At 36.7% G+C, this 24,934-nt stretch overlaps 2 long non-coding RNA genes across 2 annotated transcripts in view; one reads left to right on the top strand and one right to left on the bottom strand.

Annotated features, from left to right (window-relative positions):
* Positions 1 to 8,325, top strand: part of LOC309639119 — a 1,037,414-nt gene extending 1,029,089 nt beyond the window's left edge. The window contains exon 2 of the long non-coding RNA XR_014251481.1: positions 8,122 to 8,325. This is a non-coding gene — a long non-coding RNA (uncharacterized lncRNA). The remainder of the gene's footprint in view (positions 1 to 8,121) is intronic.
* LOC309639130 overlaps positions 1 to 24,934 on the bottom strand; it is a 590,998-nt gene that overhangs the window by 258,803 nt on the left and 307,261 nt on the right. The window lies entirely within an intron of this gene.

The following is a 24,934-nucleotide window of genomic DNA, read 5'->3' as shown; positions in this document are numbered from 1 at the left end:
AAATGTAAAATAGATAGCTAGTGGGAAGCAGCCACATAGCACAGGGAGATCAGCTAGGTGCTTTGTGTCCACCTAGAGGGGTGGGATAGGGAGGGTGGGAGGGAGACGCAAGAGGTGGGGGATATGGGGATATAAGTATACGTATGGCTGATTCACTTTGTTATACAGCAGAAACTAACACACCATTGTAAAGCAATTATACTCCAATAAAGATGTTAAAAAAAGAAAAGAACAGTACAGCTGACTTAAAAATTGCTTCAAATTTTAAAAGGCTAGATCTCACGTTAAGTGTTCTTACCATAATAAAATTTTTAAAATTTAAAGTAAAAAAAAAAAAAAAGCTTCTTGTTCCTTTATTTCAAATGTTGTTTCTCCTCTCCCCCCATATAATTTATAATGCCAATGCATCATAAATTAACCTCTCTGTAAACCTAATATCATGTATCTCATCTATAAACGTTTCCTTATTTATTATAAATTTATTAAACTAGTTATGTTTATTATTTATTTCTCAACTGAACGCCAAAAAACTATAATGTAAGCTCGACAAGAGTAGAATTTATTGTCTGTTTTGTTCAATGATGTATCCCAAGAACCTTAAAAAATATTTGGTATATAACAAATGATTAATACATACTTGTTGAATTAATGTAATTGTTGAAATTCTCTATTTTTAGGATTATTTTATATGTTTAGGATTGGTCTCTTTCATTGTTTTTTCATTACTTTTCTGCATACCACTAGTTATGTTGCATGTCATAGTAACTCTACATGATGGTGATGGAGGAAAAAATTCAATGCCAAGTCATAAAAGAATAGTCCATTGTCCTCAGTGCACAAGTAGAGTCAACTTTAAAAGGCTAAACCATCATCTCTCGCTAGTCAAGTACACTGCATCCTAAAGGCTGATGGTCGAGTATGTTTACCTCATCTTCTTTCCATTGAGAGTCCTTCTTTAATTAAATGGGTGACAGTATAGGTATTGAACTAATTATAAATCATGGAGAAAATATCTTTCTCAGTAAATTTTGGTATACATATTTTAATTATTTCATCAGTCAAACCTGAGATATTAGAGATTGACAAAGCATTCTTAATAGATCTAGGAGTTACCTTGACCAATAAAGGCAATGAGAAGTTGGTAGATGCTTGCATTTTAAATGCTCTATTGCCATTTAAGTGACTCAGTGTAATTAATTTAGTCTTAGACACTTCTGTCATGAGTTTATACTTTGTAGAGGGAGTGGTTACTTCTTGTAGAGGGCATGGTTGCCATTGGTGAGATATTTCTAAAAAAAATCAAAGTATTTCTTGGAAATGCGTTGCTATATATATATTTTTTCACACACATACATGTATATATATGTCATACATGTTCCATTGTTTTCCTTTGGTATAGAAAATTTCTTTCTTTTTTATCTTTCAGAGATCAAAAACTGGAAAAACTGTAACTCGTAGTCTGTATTATACTGATATCTATAATACATTTGAAGCTTAGGTAACACAGTTTTTTATATTTATCACTTTATTCTTTTAAACATACTGTCTTTCTCAGTAAGCTCTGACAATTACTTTCTAAATTCCTGTGATGTTTGCATGTTTAGCTGTTTGAACTTAATATATATGACCAAGATTATGTTAGTGGACTCTGCATTTGTTTTTGGCTTGGCATAGCATTTTACTTTACTCATATTTTTTCATTAAAAAAACCACATAGGAGATTAACCAAGATGGCAGAGTAGAAGGACGTGCTCTCACTCCCTCTTGCAAGAGCACCAGAATCACAACTGGCTACTGGACAATCATCGACAGGAAGACACTGGACTCCACCAAGGAGGATACCCCACATCCAAGGACAGAGGAGAAGCCACAGTGAGATGGTAGGAGGGGCGCAATCAGAGTAAGATCAAATCCCATAACTGCTGGGTGGGTGATTCACAGACTGGCGAACACTTATACCACAGAAGTCCACCCACTGGAGTGAAGATTCTGAGCCCCAGGTCAGGCTTCCCAACCTGGGCGTCCGGCAACGGGAGGAGGAATTCATAGAGAAGCAGACTCTGAAGCCTAGTGGGAATTGATTGCAGGACTTTGACAGGACTGGGGGAAACAGAGACCCCACTCTTGGAGGGCTCACATGGAATAGTGTACGCACTGGGACCCGGGGGAAGGAGCAGTGACCCTGGGGGAGACTGAACCAGACCTACCTGCTAGTGTTGGAGGGTCTCCTGCAGAGGCGGGGGCTGGCTCTGTTTCACCATGGGGACAAGGACACTGGCAGCGGAGGTTCTGGGAAGTACTCCTTGGCGTGAGCCCTTCCAGAGGGAGTCTGCCATTAGCCCCACCAAAGAGCCCAGGTAGGCTCCAGTGTTGGGTTGCCTCAGGCAAAACAACCAACAGGGAGGGAACCCAGCCCCACCCATCAACAGTTAAGTGGATTAAAGTTTTACGGAGCTCTGACCACCACAGCAACAGTCAGCTCTCCCCACCACCAGAGCCTCCCATCAAGCCTCAACCACCAGAGGGCAGACAGCAGAAGCAAGTAAAACTACAATCCTGAAGCCTGTGGAACAAAAACCACATTTACAGAAAGACAGACAAGATGAAAAGGCAGAGGGCTATATACCAGATGAAGGAACAAAAAAAAAACCCAGAAAAACAACTAAACGAAGTGGAGATAGGCAACCTTCCAGAAAAAGAATTCAGAATAATGATAGTGAATATGATCCAGGACCTTGGAATAAGAATGGAGGCAAAGATTGAGAAGATGCAAGAAATGATTAACAAAGACCTAGAAGAATTAAAGAACAAACAAACAGAGATGACCAATACAATAACTGAAATGAAAACTACACTAGAAGGAATCAATAGCAGAATAACTGAGGCAGAAGAACGGATAAGTGACTTGGAAGACAGAATGGTGGAATTCACTGCTGCGGAACAGACTAAAGAAAAAAGAATGAAAAGAAATGAAGACAGCCTAAGAGACCTCTGGGACAACATTAAACACAACAACATTCTCATTATAGGGGTCCCAGAAGGAGAAGAGAGAAAGGACCAGAGAAAATATTTGAAGAGATTATAGTAGAAAACTTCCCTCACATGGGAAAAGAAATAGCCACCCAAGTCCAGGAAGCGCAGAGAGTCCCATACAGGATAAACCCAAGGAGAAACATGCCGAGACACATAGTAATCAAAGTGGCAAAAATTAAAGACAAAGAAAAATTATTGAAAGCAGCAAGGGAAAAACGACAAATAACATACAAGGGAACTCCCTTAAGGTTAACAGCTGATTTCTCAGCAGAAACTCTAAAAGCCAGAAGCGAGTGGCATGATATACTTAAAGTGATGAAAGGGAAGAAACTACAACCAAGATTACTCTACGCAGCAAGGATCTCATTTAGATTCGATGGAGAAATCAAAAGCTTTACAGACAAGCAAAAGCTAAGAGAATTCAGCACCACCAAACCAGCTCTACAACAAATGCTAAAGGAACTTCTCTAAATGGGAAACACAGGAGAAGAAAAGGACCTACAAAAAAAAATCCAAAACAATTAAGAAAATGGTCATAGGAACATACATATCGATAATTACCTTAAACGTGAATGGATTAAATGCTCCAACCAAAAGACACAGGCTTGTTGAATGGATACAAAAACAAGACCCATATATATGCTGTCTACAAGAGACCCACTTTAGACCTAGGAACACATACAGACTGAAAGTGAGGGGATGGAAAAACATATTCCATGCAAATGGAAATCAAAAGAAAGCTGGAGTAGCTATACTCATATCAGATAAAATAGACTTTAAAATAAAGAATGTTACAAGAGACGAGGAAGGATACTACATAATGATCAAGGGATCAATCCAAGAAGAAGACATAACAATTATAAATATATATGCACCCAACATAGGAGCACCTCAATACATAAGGCAACTGCTAACAGCTGTAAAAGAGGAAATTGACAGTAACACAATAATAGTGGAGGACTTTAACACCTCACTTACACCAATGGACAGATCATCCAAAATGAAAATAAATAAGGAAACAGAAGCTTTAAATGACACAATAGGCCAGATAGATTTGATATTTATAGGACATTCCATCCAAAAACAGCAGATTACACGTTCTTCTCAAGTGCGCACGGAACATTCTCCAGGATAGATCACATCTTGGGTCACAAATCAAGCCTCAGTAAATTTAAGAAAATTGAAATCATATCAAGCATCTTTTCTGACCACAATGCTACGAGATTAGAAATGAATTACAGGGAAAAAAACGTAAAAAACACAAACACATGGAGGCTAAACAATACGTTACTAAATAACCAAGAGATCACTGAAGAAATCAAAGAGGAAATCAAAAACTACCTAGAGACAAATGACAATGAAAACACGACGACCCAAAACCTATGGGATGCAGCAAAAGCAGTTCTAAGAGGGAAGTTTATAGCTATACAAGCCTACCTAAAGAAACAAGAAAAATCTCAAGTAAACAATCTAACCTTACACCTAAAGAAACTAGAGAAAGAAGAACAAACAAAACCCAAAGTTAGCAGAAGGAAAGAAATCATAAAGATCAGAGCAGAAATAAATGAAATAGAAACAAAGAAAACAATAGCAAAGATCAATAAAACTAAAAGCTGGTTCTTTGAGAAGATAAACAAAATTGATTAGCCATTAGCCAGACTCATCAAGAAAAAGAGGGAGAGGACTCAAATCAATAAAATTAGAAATGAAAAAGGAGAAGTTACAACAGACACCGCAGAAATACAAAGCATCCTAAGAGACTACTACAAGCAACTTTATGCCAATAAAATGGACAACCTGGAAGAAATGGGCAAATTCTTAGGTATAACCTTCCAAGACTGAACCAGGAAGAAACAGAAAATATGAACAGACCAATCACAAGTAATGAAATTGAAACTGTGATTAAAAATCTTCCAACAAACAAAAGTCCAGGACCAGATGGCTTCACAGGTGAATTCTATCAATCACTTAGAGAAGAGCTAACACCTATCCTTCTCAAACTCTTCCAAAAATTGCAGAGGAAGGAACACTCCCCAACTCATCCTATGAGGCCACCATCACCCTGATACCAAAACCAGACAAAGATACTACAAAAAAGAAAATTACAGACCAATATCACTGATGAATATAGATGCAAAAATCCTCAACAAAATACTGGCAAACAGAATCCAACAACACATTAAAAGGATCATACACCACAATCAAGTGGGATTTATCCCAGGGATGCAAGGATTCTTCAATATACGCAAATCAATCAGTGTGATACACCATATTAACAAATTGAAGAATAAAAACCATATGGTCATCTCAATAGATGCAGAAAAAGCTTTTGACAAAATTCAACACCCATTTATGTAAAAACTCTCCAGAAAGTGGGCATAGAGGGAACCTACCTCAACATAATAAAGTCCATATATGACAAACCCACAGCAAACATCATTCTCAATGGTGAAAAACTGAAAGCATTTCCCCTAAGATCAGGAACGAGACAAGGATGTCCACTCTCACCATTATTCAACATAGTTCTGGAAGTCCTAGCCATGGCAATCAGAGAAGAAAAAGAAATAAAAAGAATACAAATTGGAAAAGAAGAAGTAAAGCTGTCACTGTTTGCAGATGACATGATACTATACATAGAGAATCCTAAAACTGCCACCAGAAAACTGCTAGAGCTAATTAATGAATATGGTAAAGTTTCAGGATAAAAAATTAATGCACAGAAATCTCTTGCATACCTATACACTAATGATGAAAAATCTGAAAGAGAAATTAGGGAAACACTCCCATTTACCATTGCAACAAAAAGAATAAAATACCTAGGAATAAACCTACCTAGGGAGACAAAAGACCTGTATGCAGAAAACTATAACACACTGATGAAAGAAATTAAAGATGATACCAACAGATGGAGAGATATACCATGTTCTTGGATTGGAAGAATCAGTATTGTGAAAATGACTATACTACCCAAAGCAATCTACAGATTCAATGCAATCCCTATCAAATTACCAATGGCATTTTTTACGGAGCTAGAACAAATCATCTTAAAATTTGTATGGAGACACAAAAGACCCCGAATAGCCAAAACACTCTTGAGGGAAAAAAACGGAGCTGGAGGAATCACACTCCCTGACTTCAGACTATACTACAAAGCTACAGTAATCAAGACAATATGGTACTGGCACAAAAATAGAAACATAGATCAATGGAACAAGATAGAAAGCCCAGAGATAAACCCACACACCTATGGTCAACTAATCTATGACAAAGGAGGCAAAGATATACAATGGAGAAAAGACAGTCTCTTCAATAAGTGGTGCCGGGAAAACTGGACAGCTACATGTAAAAGAATGAAATTAGAATACTCCCTAACACCATACACAAAAATAAACTCAAAATGGATTAGAGACCTAAATGTAAGACTGGACACTATAAAACTCTTAGAGGAAAACATAGGAAGAACACTCTTTGACATAAATCACAGCAAGATCTTTTTGATCCACCTCCTAGAGTAATGGAAATAAAAACAAAAATAGACAAATGGGACCTAATGAAACTTCAAAGCTTTTGCACAGCAAAGGAAACCATAAACAAGACGAAAAGACAACCCTCAGAATGGGAGAAAATATTTGCAAATGAAGCAACGGACAAAGGATTAATCTCCAAAATATATAAACAGCTCATTCAGCTCAATATTAAAGACACAAACAACCCAATCCAAAAATGGGCAGAAGACCTAAATAGACATTTCTCCAAAGATGACATACAGACGGCCACAAAGCACATGAAAAGATGCTGAACATCACTAATTATTAGAGAAATGCAAATCAAAACTACAATGAGGTATCACCTCACACCAGTTAGAATGGGCATCATCAGAAAATCTACAAACAACAAATGCTGGAGAGGGTGTGGAGAAAAGGGAACCCTCTTGCACTGTTGGTGGGAATGTAAATTGATACAGCCACTATGGAGAACAATATGGAGGTTCCTTAAAAAACTAAAAATAGAATTGCCATATGACCCAGCAATCCCACTACTGGGCATATACCCAGAGAAAACCATAATTCAAAAAGACACATGCACCCGAATGTTCTTTGCTGCACTATTTACAATAGCCAGGTCTGGAAGCAACCTAAATGCCCATCAACAGACGAATGGATAAAGAAGTTGTCGTACATATATACAATGGAATATTACTCAGCCATAAAAGGGAACGAAATTGAGTCATTTGTTGAGACGTGGATGGATCTAGAGACTGTCATACAGAGTGAAGTAAGTCAGAGAAAAACAAATATCGTCTATTAACGCATGTATGTGGAACCTAGAAAAATGGTACAGATGAGCGGGTTTGCAAGGCAGAAGTTGAGACACAGATGTAGAGAACAGACATATGGACACCAAGGGGGGAAAACTGTGGTGGGGTGGGGATGGTGGTGTGCTGAATTGGGCGATTGGGATTGACATGTATACACTAATGTGTATAAAATTGATGACTAATAAGAACCTGCAGTATAAAAGTACAAACAAACAAACAACTAATATTAAACTTTCATTGGGTTATTTGTATGGAAATATGTTAATATAAATGTTTCAGACATTACATGAAATTTCTAAAAATCTTATATGTTCTCGTATAATTTTATAAGTCATAATCCTAGTTATTACTTTAAAATGTATATCTCAGAAATAACTAATTTTCTTGTCAACTGCATTATTATGAACTTTCATCAAATCTTTAACCGTGGTCATTTTTAAGTCTTTTGTCATTTACAGACAGTTCTGGGTGTACTCTGATGCTTTTGCAAATATGTTCCTATAAAAGGGTTTCATCTTCAAGAAATTCATGGAAAAGACTCTGACAAGTACAGGTTTCTGATAACTGACTGTACTGCTGAACTGAATGAATAAGCATTTTCAGAACTCTAATGAAAAACTGGTGAACTCATAAAAGTGTTAACAAAAGATCAAGATGAAAAAAAAAATTAATTACATGGGACTGAGTGAACTGATGAGAATGAGTATAATTTTTGTGACTTTCTGTTTGAATTAAAAAAAAAAAAATCCCACAAGGACTCAGAGGTAAAGAATATACAAATCAATTTTTACTGCAAAGTAAAGGAGCTGCTACAGTGGAGGATTACTGGACTGAATGTCAATATTATGACATAGTATGAGTGTGTTTCATGTTTGGTAATTGCAATCATTGTTGCTTTTGTTGTGGTCATCCATGTACTATGCTTGATGTCAGTCTATCTCTTGTAAAAATAAAATACAGTGTGTGTGTGTGTGTGTGAAAAAAAAAAAACACATATACTTGGATTTCTTCTGGACTATCTCAATGATTCTATACTTTTTAGATGACCATGGTTTAAATTATTATAGCTTCGAAGTAACTAGAACAGTGATGATTTACAAATATTTTTCTCTTTCTTTCTAAATTATATATACATATTTCTATATCTAAAATGCATCTATGTCTAACTAGAAATCTTTTCTTAATTCGGACCATTTTCTTATTCATAAATCTCTAGTCCATAGAGTCATCAGGACAAAGAAAACAAACTGCATACAATGATTTTTCTTTTAAAATCCAGGTTCTTATAAAAGCAATGGTAATAATATAAACAAAATTATCAGCAGAGAAAGTTTAAGCAATAGGCTTATTTTTATTTTTCCATTTGTCCCGGTTTTTTATGAGATTATCTAGGGATATTTTTACTTTCTCCTGTTAGTTCACAGAGGAAAACATGTAAATAGAAGTACAGAGGTAAGAGAATGATAGTGAATGTAAAGAATTAGTATTATTCGCGTATGTATCATCATGGACTCCAAATTTGAAGTAACTTGTTAGTTACAGGAAGTAACTATGTAAAGGGCAGTAGGGTAAGGTACTGTTGCTGACAACAAAAACAACGCAAGATACATTGCCTTCTGGCTTGGACTAGAGAGAAAAAATTCAGGGGTTTTGCTGACAATGGTACAGTGTTAATACAATAGGATGTATCCCATTTCCATATAACTAGGAAGAATTTTGGAGTTCAATACAGTATTTGTACCATATCAGGTTGCTCAGTACACCCTGGAGTGGCTTCTGGCTAATTTAAAGTCTAGATCTAAACAAAATTTATCAAGGCCTGAAAATGTACTTGAATTGGTTTAAAATCACTCCAATTTCATATGCATTTATCCACCAAGAAATAAGGACAGCAAGAAATAAGACAGACGTTTGAATTTGTTAGGATTAAGCTAGGGTAGAAAAGGTTTCTGGTACTAGTTTTAGAAGATAAATATTTATGGATTGAGCCAAATCTATATCTGCCATGGTTTAGAAGTAACAATTTTTTATGCAATTGTGTAATAGAAGACTGAAGGTGACTTCAGATATACTGCCTTTTTCTTTTTAAAACCTAAAACCTATTTGGGGATTACTTGGCAACAAAGGATGTATCAACTCCACACACACAAAAATAGATATGATAGCATGAATTGTATCCATAGCAGTTTGGCAGCATACCTCACAATCAGGTGGTGAATAGAATTAAAACATGTCTACCTGGTCCTTGTTGGCTTCACCAAAGAAATTTAAAAATAGCAGTAAATCTGCAAACCTGGAAGTCTTATCGCCTCACTGAAAACCTTATGAAATTTCTGCTAGAGTGTAGATGTAACCTAGTTGGAAGAACTGATCCCGAATCCACCTGTCTCTCTTCTGAGAAAACAGTATAGAAGAGCAGGAAATAAACAGATTACCTAGTGGAACTATATTATCCACTGTATGTTTTCTAAAATCTCCTCTGAGAAATTCTAGGCTTTTAAGGCAATTACACCAAATTTAGGGGTTGCAGTGGAGGAAGGCTGGGCACCTCAGCAATCTCTACCTGGAATGGAGGCCATGTAAACAAGAACACGTTGAGAGGAAGGCTAGCTCCTCAAGCACAGCTGCCACAACAAAGCTCTAAATCTCTCTAAGTAGGAAAGTAAAAGGATGGAATATATCACAAAGTGCACAGCAATGGAAAAGAGAAGGATGAGTTAGACGTGGACAGAAACATTGTAGATTAGACATCAATTGGAGTTCCTGAATGAAAGCCCAGAATATAATCCGAGATATAATTGAAGAAAACTATGTTGGGCTGAAAAAAGAATTTTTATCTCTAAATCTAAAGATTTAATATATAGCAAGCCAAATTATTATTAGTTTTTTTTAAGAGATCAACACATAGACATACTTCAGTAAATTACTTGAATTTCACTGAAGCTTTACTGACGTCTGGAATAAATGTGTTAAGCTGCAAAGGAAGAAAACTCTGGTGACACTAGACTTCTCCATGTTAAATGCCAAAGGCAATGGATTGATTTCTTCCAAGGGTGAAAATGAATGAACAGAATCCTCATATAAAATGCAGTCAAAATGCCAGAATGGGGAGCACTCATGCCCTATCACTTGACTTCAGTTGCAGATCAAACAGGAAGAGACGTACCTTTGCATCTCCAACAAGAAAAAGGTTACTCCTACTTTCCTACCCAGCGGGAGGAAGGAAGAATTTCTCCTTGCTTGGCAACTGCTCAGCCAATGAGAGACTGTCACAATCAGCCAATGAAAAGCCACTACATTTCAAATTCCCAGTCTCCTCCAATGGACTCTTTATTTATAACAGCCCCTTCCAACTCCCCCTTCTCCTCTATAAAACAATGTTCCTCCCCCTTTGTCCTTAGGACTTGTCTGCGGTTTACCATAGATTGCAGGTCCTGAACTGCAATTCTTTGCTGTTCCCAAATAAACTCATTTTGTTGGTAAAATAACTGGCTGTTTTATTGTTTTAGATCAACAAAGTACTGAGAAAAAGAACAGTATGTGACTCCCAAATGCTATAGCTATTAAAGTACTTATTTATATGTATAGGTGACAAACAAATGTATTTTCAAATATGCAAGGACTCAGAAATTATGCTTTCGATGTGTTTTTCCTGACAAGTTCCTCTGTAGATTAAAATAATCTGAAATTTTAGACAATCCATTGTTAGAAATACATAGAGGAATACAGAAAAAACAATAGTACATCAGCTTTTATCACATTCTCTATTTTTATACGAGTAGACAAAATTGAAATTGGTAATCAGAGCACAGATCCCGAATATTTGGAGAACAGGGCCCTTTTCACCCAGCTTGGCTCCCACAGTGTGCATATGAGCTGCTCTAAGAACATGTGCACTGCTGCCTTCCACATGGCTGAAGGGTGCAGAAGAGAGGTGTGCTAAGAGCTGAAGTTGACCAAAATGAATCACAATTTACTGCACAAACCTTTCCCTGGAAGTTGCAGGCCTTCAATAGAGTCCAGAGTTCCAAAATACTTACATCAGACAGATTCTGCCAGTGCAATTGTTGTCTAGACAGATTCCAGGTCCTTCCTACTCTGCCGTCTTCCCAGAATCCTATTCTTCCAGTTCATTTTATGAAGCGTATGACTTTGAAAATAAAGGGGAAAATGACAGCAGTTAAAAAAATTACTAGTCTTTAAATAAATGCAGATGAAAATAATGTATTTAAGTCCTAGCAAATTTAACCTAGAAGTATAACCATGCATCCTGGCTAAGTAGTTTTTATTCCAAAATTAAAATTCAGTGAAATGTTAGAAAAGGAATAACTCAAATTCTTCATATTACATTGTCAAAGGAATGTGTGACATTGGAAATGTATTTGGTAGAATTCAGGATTCATTCATGTTAACTCTGTGTGTATGATCAGCCCACACAAGATGGCTGTTCGCTTGCTCTCTGTCCTTCCCCTGCTGACCAGTGTCTGCTTCACCTACACCTACGCACATAACTGACTTGCCTACATACTTGCCCCAGGCCCCAGCTAATGACTGTTCTAATATTTACACCAGAACATCTCCACTCCACCACAATAGTTTATCAAAGGGACACTGAGGGATGTGCCCTCTGCTAGTTTCCCTGCTAATGGATGAGCCAACATGATGGCAGTTCCCCCTAAAACTGGTAACCTTCCCTGCCCCTGGGAGCCAAGACTGCAGCCATGTTCTGCCTGCCACCTGCCACACACAGTGGGGTGTCGCTCCAGGACCTTGCTTCCAACATGTAAGCCCCTCATCCATGAAACAATTGGAGGGATAGCTTCAAGACAGCAAAGGAGTAAGACGTGGAGATCAACTTCCTCCCCACAAATACATCAAAAATACATCTACATGTGGAACAGCTCCTACAGAACACCTACTGAATGCTGGCAGAAGACCTCAGACCTCCCAAAAGGCAAGAAACTCCCCACGTACCTGAGTAGGGCAAAAGAAAAAAGAAAAAACAGAGACAAAAGAATAGGGATGGGACCTGCACCAGTGGGAGGGAGCTGTGAAGGAGGAAAGGTGTCCACACACTAGGAAGCCCCTTCGCAGGCAGAGACTGCAGGTGGTGGAGGGGGGAAGCTTCGGAGCCACGGAGGAGAGCGCAGCAACAGGGGCACGGAGGGCAAAGCAGAGAGATTCCCACACAGAGGATCAGTGCCGACCAGCACTCACCAGCCTGAGAGGCTTGTCTGCTCCCCCGCCGGGGTGGGCGGGGGCTGGGAGCTGAGGCTCGGGCTTCGGAGGTCGGATCCCAGGGAGAAGACTGGGGTTGGCTGCGTGAACACAGCCTGAAGGGGGCTAGTGCGCCGCAGCTAGCCGGGAGGGAGTCCGGGAAAGAGTCTGGAGCTGCCGAAGAGGCAAGAGACTTTTTCTTCCCTCTTTGTTTCCTGGTGCGCAAGGAGAGGGGATTCAGAGTGCCACTTAAAGTAGCTCCAGAGACGGGCGCAATCCGCGGCTATCAGCACAGACCCCAGAGACGGGCATGAGACGCTAAGGCTGCTGCTGCCACCACCAAGAAGCTTGTGTGCGAGCACAGGTCCCTCTCCACACCTCCCCTCCCGGGAGCCTGTGCAGCCCGCCACCGCCAGGGTCCTGTGATCCAGGGACAACTTCCCCGGGAGAACACACGGCGCCTCAGGCTGGTGCAACGTCACGCTGGCCTCTGCTGCCACACGCTCACCCCACACGTTCTGTAACCCTCCCTCCCCCCAGCCTAACATCTATCCTTTGCAAACTCTTACAAAATATAGCAGAGGGAGGAACACTCCCCGAGTCATTCTATGAGGCTACCATCACCCTGATACCAAAACCAGACAACGATGTCACAAAAAAACAAAACTACAGGCCAATATCACTGATGAACATAGATGCAAAAATCTTCAACAAAATACCAGCAATCAGAATCCAACAACACATTAAAAGGATCATACACCATGATTAAGTGGGGTTTATCCCAGGAATGCAAGGATTCTTCAATATAAGCAAATCATTCAGTGTGATAAACCACATTAACAAATTGAAGGAGGAAAACCAAATCGTCATCTCAATAGATGCAGAGAAAGCTTTTGACAAAATTCAACACCGATTTATGATAAAAAACTTCCAGAAAGTAGGCATAGAGTGAACTTACCTCAACATAATAAAGGCCATATAAGGCAAACCCACAGTCAACATCGTTCTCAATGGTGAAAAACTGAAACCATTTCCACCAATATCAGGAAAAAGAAAAGATTGCCCACTCTCACCACTATTATTCAACATAGTTTTGGAAGTCTTAGCCACAGCAATCAGAGAAGAAAAAGAAATAAAAGGAATCCAAATTGGAAAAGAACAAGTAAAGCTGTCACTGTTTGCAGATGACATGATACTATACATAGAGAATCCTAAAGATACTACCAGAAAACTACTAGAGCTAATCAATGAATTTGGTAAAGTAGCAGGATACAAAATTAATGCACAGAAATCTCTTGCATTCCTATGCACTAATGATGAAATATCTGAAAGAGAAATTAAGGAAACACTCCCATTTACCACTGCAACAAAAAGAATAAAATACCTAAGAATAAACCTACCTAAGGAGACAAAAGACCTGTATGCAGAAAACTATAAGACACTGATGAAGGAAATTAAGGATGATACAAACAGACGGAGAGACATACCATGTTCTTGGACTGGAATAATCAACATTGTGAAAATGACTCTACTACCCAAAGCAATCTACAGATTCAATGCAATCCCTATCAAACTACCAATGGCATTTTTCCCAGAACTAGAACAAAAAATTTCACAATTTGTATGGAAACACAAAAGACCCTGAATAGCCAAAGCAATCTTGAGAAAGAAAAACGGAGCTGGAGGAATCAGTCTCCCTGATTTCAGACTATACCACAAAGCTACAGTAATCAAGACAGTATGGTACTGGCACAAAAACAGAAATATAGATCAATGGAACAGGATAGAAAGCCCAGAGATAAACTCACGCACATATGGTCACCTTATCTTTGATAAAGGAGGCAAGAATATACAATGGAGAAAAGACAGCCTCTTCAATAAGTGGTGCTGGGAAAACTGGACAGCTACATGTAAAAGAATGGAATTAGAACACTCCCTAACACCATACACAAAAATAAACTCAAAATGGATTAAAACCTAAATGTAAGGCCAGACACTGTAACACTCTTATAGGAAAACCTAGTCAGAACACTCTATGACATAAATCACAGCAAGATTCTTTTTGACCCACCTCCGAGAGAAATGGAAATACAAACAGAAATAAACAAATGGGACCTAATGAAACTTAAAAGCTTTTGCACAGCAAAGGAAACCATAAACAAGATGAAAAGACAACCCTCAGAATTGGAGAAAATTTTTGCAAACCAAGCAACTGACAAAGGATTAATCTCCAAAATATACAATCAGCTCATGCACCCCAATATCAATAAAACAAACACCCCAATCCAAAAATGGGCAGAATACCTAAATAGACATTTCCTCTAAGAAGATATACAAATATGAAAGGTTGCTCAATATCACTAATCATTAGAGAAATGCAAATCAAAACCACAATGAGGTATCACCTCACAGCAGTCAGAATGGCCATAATCAAAAAACCCACAAACAAACAATAAATGCTGGAGAGGGTGTGGTGAAAAGGGAACACTCTTGCACTGTTGGTGGGAATGTAAATTGATACAGCCACTCTGGAGAACAGTATGGAGGTTCCTTAAAAAACTAAGAGTAGAACTACCATACAACCCAGCAATCCCACTGGTGGACATATACCCTGAGAAAACCATAATTCAACAAGAGTCATGTAACACAGTGTTCATTGCAGCTCTATTTACAATAGACAGGACATGGAAGCAACCTAAGTGTCCATCGATAGATGAATGGATAAAGAAGATGTGGCACATACATACAATGGAATATTACTCAGCCATAAAAAGAAACAAAATTGAGTTATTTGTAGTGAGGTGGATAGACCTAGAGTCTGTCATACAGAGTGAAGTAAGTCAGAAAGAGAAAAACAAATACCATATGCTAACACATATACATGGAATCTAAAAAAAGAAAAGAAATGGTTCTAAAAAACCTAGGGGCAGGACAGGAATAAACACGCAGACATAGAGAATGGACTTGAGGACTCGGGTATGGGGAAGGGTAAGCTGGGACTAAGCAAGAGAGTAGCATGGACATATATACAGTACCAAATGTAAAATAGATAGCTAGTGGGAAGCAGCCGCATAGCACAGAGAGATCAGCTTGGTGCTTTGTGTCCACCTAGAAGGGTGAGACAGGGAGGGTGGGAGGGAGAAGCAGAGGGAGGAGATATGGGGATATATGTATACATATAGCTGATTCACTTTGTTATACAGCAGAAACTAACACACCATTGTAAAGCAATTATACGCCAATAAAGATGTTAAAAAAATGAAATGAAATAAAATAAAATGGGTAACCAACAAAGTCCTACTGTACAGCACAGGGAACTCTGTTCAATATTACATAGCAACCTAAATGGGAGAAGAATTTGAAAAAGAATAGATACCTGTATATATATAACTGAATCACTTTGCTGTACACCTGAAACTAACACAACATTGTTAATCAACTGTTCTCCAATATAAAATAAAATGTTAAAACAAAACAAATAAATACAAAAACAAAAGATACATTGATGTCTCTGTTGCTGACTCCGAGCTCCTTCTTCAGTCTTGAAGCTGGGCAAGCACAGGGCTTGTAGGCCTGCAGCGTGTAGCCCAACACTGGCCAAGTACAAATATAATAATATAATACACACACATACACACACACACATCCGTTTATGTTAACAGTAAGTTAAAGAATAAAACTGAAGTTATCTCAACATTTTCAGAAAAAGTGGATCAAAGCAAGGATACCTGCTTTTTATCACTAGAAAAAAAAAGCAGCTATTGGAAAGAAAGACAAATTCTAGATATTTATATACAAAGATATTTGCAAAGATATGATTGTCTAACTGAAAAAATCAAAGGAATCTATCGAAATTTTTCCTGCGAACCAAGAGGATATTCCATTCAGTAAAATGAAAGATTCAAAATACATGAAAAAAATCAACAGTTCTTCAATAAGCCAACAAGAAAAACTGATCTGAGGAAATAAATAAGATAATAAAGGCACTTAATGTTTAAGTTCTATTCAGTTTGAACATTTATAGTTAAAAAATGATTTCATAAATTTGGAAATGACTTTCATAATGCAGCTATTTAAAACATTACAAAGCAAACAATAAGGCACCTTAGTAAACATTTTACATATAATGTAGTTTGAAATATATGTACAGAAAATTACAAAGTCCTAAAATATTATGCTGAAAGTTTTTGAAAAGACCTATTTTTTTAAATCTTTACTAAGCATGTATTTTATACCTAGCATTTGAATCATCTTTCATTTTACAGAAATTTAACTGTGTATGATTTAACTGGTTTACTTATAAGAATTATGTTAACTTCAATAAAAAAATGGCTGCAATATTTTGCCCATTTCTGAGATTCCAGGTAGTGTCTAAATCTACATTATTTATTGAGGCTATATGGAAATGGTCATATACTTAAATATTAATTAGTATGTAACTGAGTAATAGAGTGGTAAAACACTTATGTAGTACTGTCCATACTATGAAATTATTAAAGTTGCTTCGTATTCCTCAGTGAAGTACAAAGCAAATATACCAGCTGATAGTGATAAGGGGGAGAATGGAGGTTAGGCAGTTTGAGAAGAAATGACAAAACTTAAAATATAATCATCTGTGAGAGAGGAAACGTAATAGATTGGTAACACACACTATTGTTACCAGGCAATACTAGGGGAACTTTACAGTTGGAGTGTTTTAATTTGGATGTTCATGGGTTTCTTTTTTCTCCTAGCTAGATTTAGTTTCATGGGTGCAGATATGAAGTAAGTGGGAATTTCAAGTTAACAAAAGGTTGTATTGGCACAAATAAAGTGTAATAAGAAAGAGAGGGCAAAAGCTTTATGAGAGTTTACGCAAGAAATGACAATAATTGTTGTTCCTAAAATTTACTCCTAAGATATTAAGAACATGGGGGTGAGGGACTATGAAAATTTCGAAGGATAAAAAGATTTCAGTCCTGGCAGAACTGAAAGATTGCTGGAGTCAGAGTGTGTGAGCTGGAGACCTAAATGTGTGGGAGAGCTGAGATTCTGGCAGGTCATGCTGTTGATAAATTCCACCCCAGAGCCCGGCCGGGAGTTCCTGCGGCACATTGGAAAATACCGTTATTGGAGAAGAGAAGGTTGGGGGACTCAGGTCCTGGGTACTAGGAGATGCTCCACATGAATATTAAAATCACCCCCGAATCATGAAAGGGGTCATATTGAAGAGAATAATAATAAATCAGAACAAAAATCCTCCAGGACAAAGTGGAGGAATCATCCTGGGAACGTGATAGATAATTACTTCGAAGAGGGACATCTCGGGTTCTCTAGTTATTACTCCCATATGCCATTCACTCCTAAGGCTAAAGGTCTCCACTCACAAAAGGCTACTTTAGGTTTTAATCTCCTGCACAAAAATTTCAACATCTTTATAGATCTTTCATATTTATTTCCCTGGACACATATTGAAACTCCTATATAGATCTTAATATTTTTTTAGACAAATATCATGTATAACAATGATCCTTTTAAATGTCCTTTCTGAAGTTGCTAAGTGATGACCCTCAAGTCCACTCTCTAGCGTCCCCACCCCACTAACTCTTCACCATGCCTCATCTTCCCTGTACAGTCACCCGAGATCTCACAGGAAAATCTCGGAGAGTATCTTGGTAGAGCCAGTAAAAGCATCTACTACATTAGGGGCACAGTGGAAGGTTTTCAAAAGGGAATGGTGCTAATGGGTTCCAAGCAAAAGTGATGTATAGGGTCATAGGGAGGTTTGAGTACCAGAGCTTCTTTCGGTAACTGAAATGAACACGGACAAGGAGCATAATTACATGTATCCTGTGGGTCCCGAAAAAGACAGAAGTGGAGAGGCTGTGATTGTGTAGGGAATGGGCTACCAGAAGCAGAAGTTTGGGGCACCCACCACCTTGACTCCTGCTGATAGAGTCTTGTAGAAGGGCAGTCACACTCCAAATGCTTTATTGAGCCCTGCTGAGTAGGGTCGGCTGAGGGTAATTCCTCCAGCGATCCTCTTCCTGGTGATAACCTGCACAACAGCTTCTTTACCCTGCACAGTCCAGCACTCATTGAACTGACTTGAATAATTTAACAACATTTGATTAAATTATAAGATGGTTATGTGGCTATCTGTATTATTTAGGGTAGTCTAGACAGCTAGAACAAATAGACTTCAAAATCCAAAAGCTCAAAGGAAAGAGGAGGTTACTTCTTGCTCATATACCAGTCTGGACTGGGTCCTGCTGGTTGAGAGAGCGCCTTCTCCATCTGGTCATTCAGGGACCCAGGCCCGTGGTGTCTCTGTTGCCTTCAACTGGTTATTTCTAAGGCTTCTAGAGTCCTCAGAGTTCCAGCCTGCACAAGGCAGGAAAAGAGCTTGGCGGAAGGTGTTTGAGAAGTTGTGCGGGTTTTGTCTGGAAGTAATGATGTTCCCATTGTTGAAAACATAGTTACAAGAATGTTGATGCTTACATGCAAAGAAACCTGGGTGATGTGGTCTAGCCACGCACTTGGAAAAGAGAGAAAATTCTTACATAGAGAGCTGGCCGTCTCCAGAAATGTTTCTGAGAATACCTTATTAGCCTCTTTAATCATCTTCTTACATAACTAAAAGAATAAACCTGTTTAAAGAACAAAAAAAGATGCCAAATTACAATCAATGCATTTTGTCTACATAGTTTTGCTATGTCTCTCTTTAGAGATTCACTGAATGAGTGAATATTGTGTTTTTAATATCTACTTTTTTATTTTACCCAGAGACAAAGTAATATAATTATGTTTCTTGAGTTTATGTCTTTTCTTCTTAATTCAATTATCAAGCCTTTGGAGGCAAGAGGATTTCTTCCTCTTTATATGCATAATGGCAAAGATTGAGGCATGCAGTAATAATCTCTAAATGTAACTGAATTATTCAGAGCTTCTTATTTTATTTTTCAAAGAAAAAATCAGACTTAAGGGCTATTTATAATCCTTCAATGCGCTTATGAACTTAAGTGACATCTGCTGATATTAGAAGTTACCTTTAATCAGGGTGGGGTTGCATGATTAAAACACTAATTTTTGCTGACACGCTGCTAATCAAGGATTAAATCACAATTCAGCAGAACAAATTTAGTCATTCAAAGAAACAGAAATGCCTGCATCATAAAAAGGAGACTATACCATTCAGCTGAACAGTTTATTTTGTAGCTTCATAATGGGTCCTTTGATCAGGACTAGGGCAAAGATTCCTGTTCTCTCTGCATCATGGCACACAGAGATAAAGATAATGTAAAAGGCAAGGTTTTTCATGTCCACTTAAGTCTGGCCTAGCTGCTCTGTCGTGTGCATACCTAGTATCTCAGGAGTCTCGATGGGAATTTCTGGTATTGACAACAATTCCAATTTCTTACCATTGAGATGCTACATAGATACCATCACAAAAATGCTTGGGTGCTATGTCATAATTTTAGGAAAGAAAAGAAAAAATCTTATACTGACATACATTGTCTTGTTTTTGTTGAATAGGTGATAGTAATGGAGAAACATACTCAAAATTCTCCATCCGTTGCTATACAGTAAACAATAAAATAGTAAGTTTAAAATTTAACCTGAACTTGTTAGTTGAGACTCATTGTCACAGGATGGCATGATTACCTTGTAAAGTTGTCTTCCTGTCTTAGCATGACTTATTTGATAGAGACCCAGGCATGATTATAAAGATTAGAAAAAGTTTTCTGTGCTGTTGGCTCAGCAGAAATGGAGAGGTGATTTGTCATTATAAACCATATTGTTGATATTCAGAAATCTTTTTTTCCTTACTGAGAATATAAGTTGCCTAATGGTAGCATCTGTTGTTGGCCCAGTAGGCAGGCAATGGGCTGGAAGTGATGCCAGCTTGGATGCATGAACCCCTGGCAGCTCTTGAGTGGACCATGGCCCAGGCACCCTCAGGGGGTTAATAGTTCAGGCTCTCCAGGACCAGAACATGAAAACAGTGGATTTCCTGTGTGTGTGTGTGTGTGTGGCTTGTGGGGTGCATGGACAGCAGGCACAGCTGTTCTGAAGCTACAAAGTACCTGCTACCATGAACTTTGTGGTGGTTAATAAGGAGGGAGTTACTGAAAGATTTGAGCATTGCCCTATGTCACATCAGGTCTCAGAAAGGGACTCCATTTATTTACTGACAGTAATGAAACCAACAATTCCTGAAATTCAGTAAATTATATAACAAATACTAGAATGAATTATTTACATTAAAATGTATGCCTAACAAGCAATTTTGTAATGTATCTTTTTGTTTATATTGAGAATAAAAGAGAGCATACTTACTCATATGTTAATCTATTTTAGAATGCGAGGTGATAAATATAACATTGTCCCTTTGTATAAGTATGTGTAGATGAAATAGGATTATTCTATTCACATAAATATGACCATGGTTATGTAAACTAAAATACAGCCTGTTTACCCCATGAATCAAAAAGTACAGGCTTAATTAATTTTTGTTAGTCCTGTGTGACGTTCCATTGTATAGCATTGTGTATTTAGTCATTTCTCTATTGAAAAATATTTTTCAATTTTTAAACAATTGTTGCTTGTTTTTTGTCACCTTCAATATAATCAGTTTTCCATATATACTCTTGAGCTTATATTTTATATTCTAGCATTTTTATTTCTTTTGGAAAGTTTTCCCAAATAGAATTTCCTGATTATTTTCTTTTTTTCCACATCCTTTTCAAGACTAGTTATCAATTTGTGTTTTGTTTTCTTTTTTTAATTTTGGCAAGCTGGTAAATAAAACTATAATGCCACAGTTACTTTAATTAAAGTCTCGGTATTATCTAATGGAGTTAAACATATATTCGTATAGGTATTACCTATATAAATCAACTCTTCTGAGATTTTCCTCGTCATGGGCTTTTTAAAAAAATTTCATTTTAGTCCTTTTTTTTTTTTATAAATTTACTTATTTATTTATTTTTGGCTGCATTTGGTCTTCGTTGCTGCCCACGGGCTTTCTCTAGTTGTGGAGAGCGGGGGCTACTCTTCATTGCTTCATTTTATACAAACTATTTCTAAAGAATAATGTATACCATTTACTAGTTTAATGTATTACATATCTATTTTTTCTTTTGCTTTGTTTATGGTATATTTCTCCATGCAAATATATTATGTGTAATTTGTAGTTAAACTACTTTTCCCCTTTATGACAACTCTATTCTCTGAATAGCTTAGAAACCGCCAGCCCCACAATGTTATAGAAATATTCTCCTAAACATTTTTTGCTACTTATTTTAAAGATGTTTATATCTAATCTACAATTGACATGAAACTTATTTTTCTATATTTTTACAAGGTGAAGGGCTATTTTTCTTATTTCTCTTTGAGCAGCTACTCTTAACCACATCCTGTATTTAATAACTTTTTATGTACCAAACTGAAATGATACCTTATCTTACATAATGCTATATACTATATTTGGATCATTTCCTAGACTCTCTATCTTGTTCAACTAATCCATCCATTTTTTTTCTTAATACCACATCATTTAATACAGTCACTCATATTATACTTTAGTATCCTTTAAAGTAAGCACTTTCCATTTTTATTTTAATTTAAATTATAATATTCTGATTAGAATTGTAATAAGTTTATATGGACATTTAAATAATTAAATCATGACTGATTTCTCTGTTAAGGACCTCTTACTTTATATTCATTCAATAAGATTTGATAACTATCTTTGTCTTCATATATATCCTATACTTTTCCTATTTAATTTATTCAGGGATATTTTACACATATTTTTCCATTTTTATTAAAATGTAATTTCCATTTAAAATTCAAAAAGATTCCTGCTAATGTATTAAAACTGTTGATTTCTGTATATGCAGCTAGTCTTCAGCCACATTAAAAATATCTAGTTCATCATGTTGCAGAGAAGTCTTTTCTAAATTTATAATCATAAAATGCAGCTAAATTTATTTTGCAGAACATTAATTTTCTTACCTTATTGCACTGGCTAGAACCCCCAAAATAATACCAAAAATCTCTGGTGAGTTTTATTCTTGATTTTACTGAACCTGGATTTAGCAATTTATTATTTGGTATGCTATATTTTGGAGAACTTTAGCTAATACTCTTTATAATATTTCATTGTTTTATCTATATTCTGATGTTACTGATTTTTAAGCTGGGAATAACGTGTATTTTTTCTCTTCTACTGGTGTAAATATATTGAATAAATATTAGTATAATGTGTATAGATAATATTGTTACATGTGAAGTTTAGAAGTTACATGGATACTGCATGTACAGAATACTAATGTAAAGAAAGCACTCAGATGAGCAGGAATTTATATACAATTTAAACCAAAGCTGTTCTGATTTTATCTCAGAATGATAAATCTCAAACAATCTAAGTTCCATAAAGCTTTTAGCCTTGTCAGATGGTTTATGTGTTGAGGAACAAAAGTACTTAGTTTGGAGTTATTTAAAAAATTAAAAGCCACTATACTATTTAAAATAAATAAAGGTTTATAACCTCATCCCACAAAATAACTTTTAGGTTTTGAGTAATTTTACGCATTATTCTAGCTTCAGCAAGTATTAGAAGATTCTCCATTATATTAAAGAATGTTAGAGAATTTTGTTAAGATTCTTAAACTTTGTTTCAGATTTGCTTCAAATTCTGAAAAGGTATTTTTACATCAAATATTCTTAAAAGGAATTCAATATTGCTGTCTCACTCTTTGTGACAAAATATTCATATATATGTACATGAATATATATATATATATATATATATATATATATATATATATATAAGTTTTTTAAGTTTTAATTACCAATTCAACATTCTTTTAAAACTTTTAGTTTAAAACTTAAGTACCATGGAAGAATTTTCTCAGCAGAATGGAGATTTTCTCCATTAAATAGTTATTTGACACCCAATGTTCTGTCCTGTTTCAAAAATCTTTTCTTGAATTTTATATCACTCTTTTAAAAAATGAAGCTTCTAAAAGGCTACATTTTAAGTCATTCTTCAATACAGCAGACATATATTAAAAGTGTGAGCAATTTCTTTGAAAAAAAATCAGACTCATTCAAACCATTCTGGTGATTCAAATGGATTGATACTCAGAGAATATAACTGTGGGGAGGATGTAGAATAGTTTTTGAACCAGTTATAAATATTTATAAATGAATTGTGAGGGAGATCTTTATGAAGAAAATGAATGTGTTGCCATTGGCTAAATACCATTTTCTTTGTTAATTATAAATATTGAGGGTTCTGTAGGTTCGTTCATGTTTAACCTAATCCCTGGATGAGCAAAATATATGACAAATCATAGTTCTGAAATATTGAAAACACTGTGACGTTTTTATTTTCCCTTAAGCGTGAAGTGTACGTTAATAGGTAATTTTAAGAAAGAAAGAATGCAATTAAGCACTTAAATCATCTTTTCCTAAATCACATGTTTGGAATTTGGAATTAAAAAAAAACAAAAACAAGAGCAAAAACAAAATCATGGTTAGTCATGTTGTTGAAGTTTGCAATTACCCAAAGCAAAGAATTGTTTACTTTAAATCTTAACCTCCACATCCTGGTAGGCACAGCAAAGTCAGTGTCTCACAATCTCTCTTCACATTATTTTGTCTTTGCTCCCAAAAATCTTAACTCTGATTATGAGCTGTAGAAATAAAATAGATATAAAATCAGTTCAAAAACAACGACCAAAACCAGTGAAAACAAGTGGAACATTTTTTTCAGAGAGAACATTTAAAATGTTGCACTAAATCAACTGAATAATGTAAAGATAATAGCATATTGCTACTCTCATTTGCTACTCTAATTGTTCCACATTTATGGAGTTCTGCCCTGGGTAGTTTTAATAGCAGTTGTTAACCACTGTCATTTATCAGCAACCTTATTACAGTTCAAAATGGAATTGTAATTGAAACACTTGAACAAGTTAAAATTGACAATAAAGTCACAGTCCGATAGGATTTGCTTAATGAACTTGATGTAATAAAATTTTAATTGTTGTTGAGCATTTACAGGATATATTGCCTAAAAATTTTGAGAATCTGCCTGCTAATGCAGGGGACATGGGTTCGAGCCCTGGTCTGGGAAGATCCCACATGCCGCGGAGCAACTAGGCCTGTAAGCCACAACTACTGAGCCTGCGCGTCTGGAGCCTGTGCTCCGCAACAAGAGAGGCCACGATGGTGAGAGGCCCACGCACCGCGATGAGGAGCGGCCCCCGCTTGCTGCAACTAGAGGAAGCCCTCACGCAGAAGCGAAGACCCAACACAGCCCTAGTTCTTGGCTAACAGGGTACAAAGTGAGGTTTGTAGTCCACAGAAGAATAT

The sequence above is a fragment of the Balaenoptera physalus genome (assembly GCF_965194825.1).
Source record: "Balaenoptera physalus genome assembly, chromosome: 12".
In the NCBI taxonomy this organism is placed as follows: domain Eukaryota; kingdom Metazoa; phylum Chordata; class Mammalia; order Artiodactyla; family Balaenopteridae; genus Balaenoptera; species Balaenoptera physalus.
Note: the sequence above shows the minus strand (reverse complement) of the source record. Positions and strands in the feature narration are given on the sequence as shown.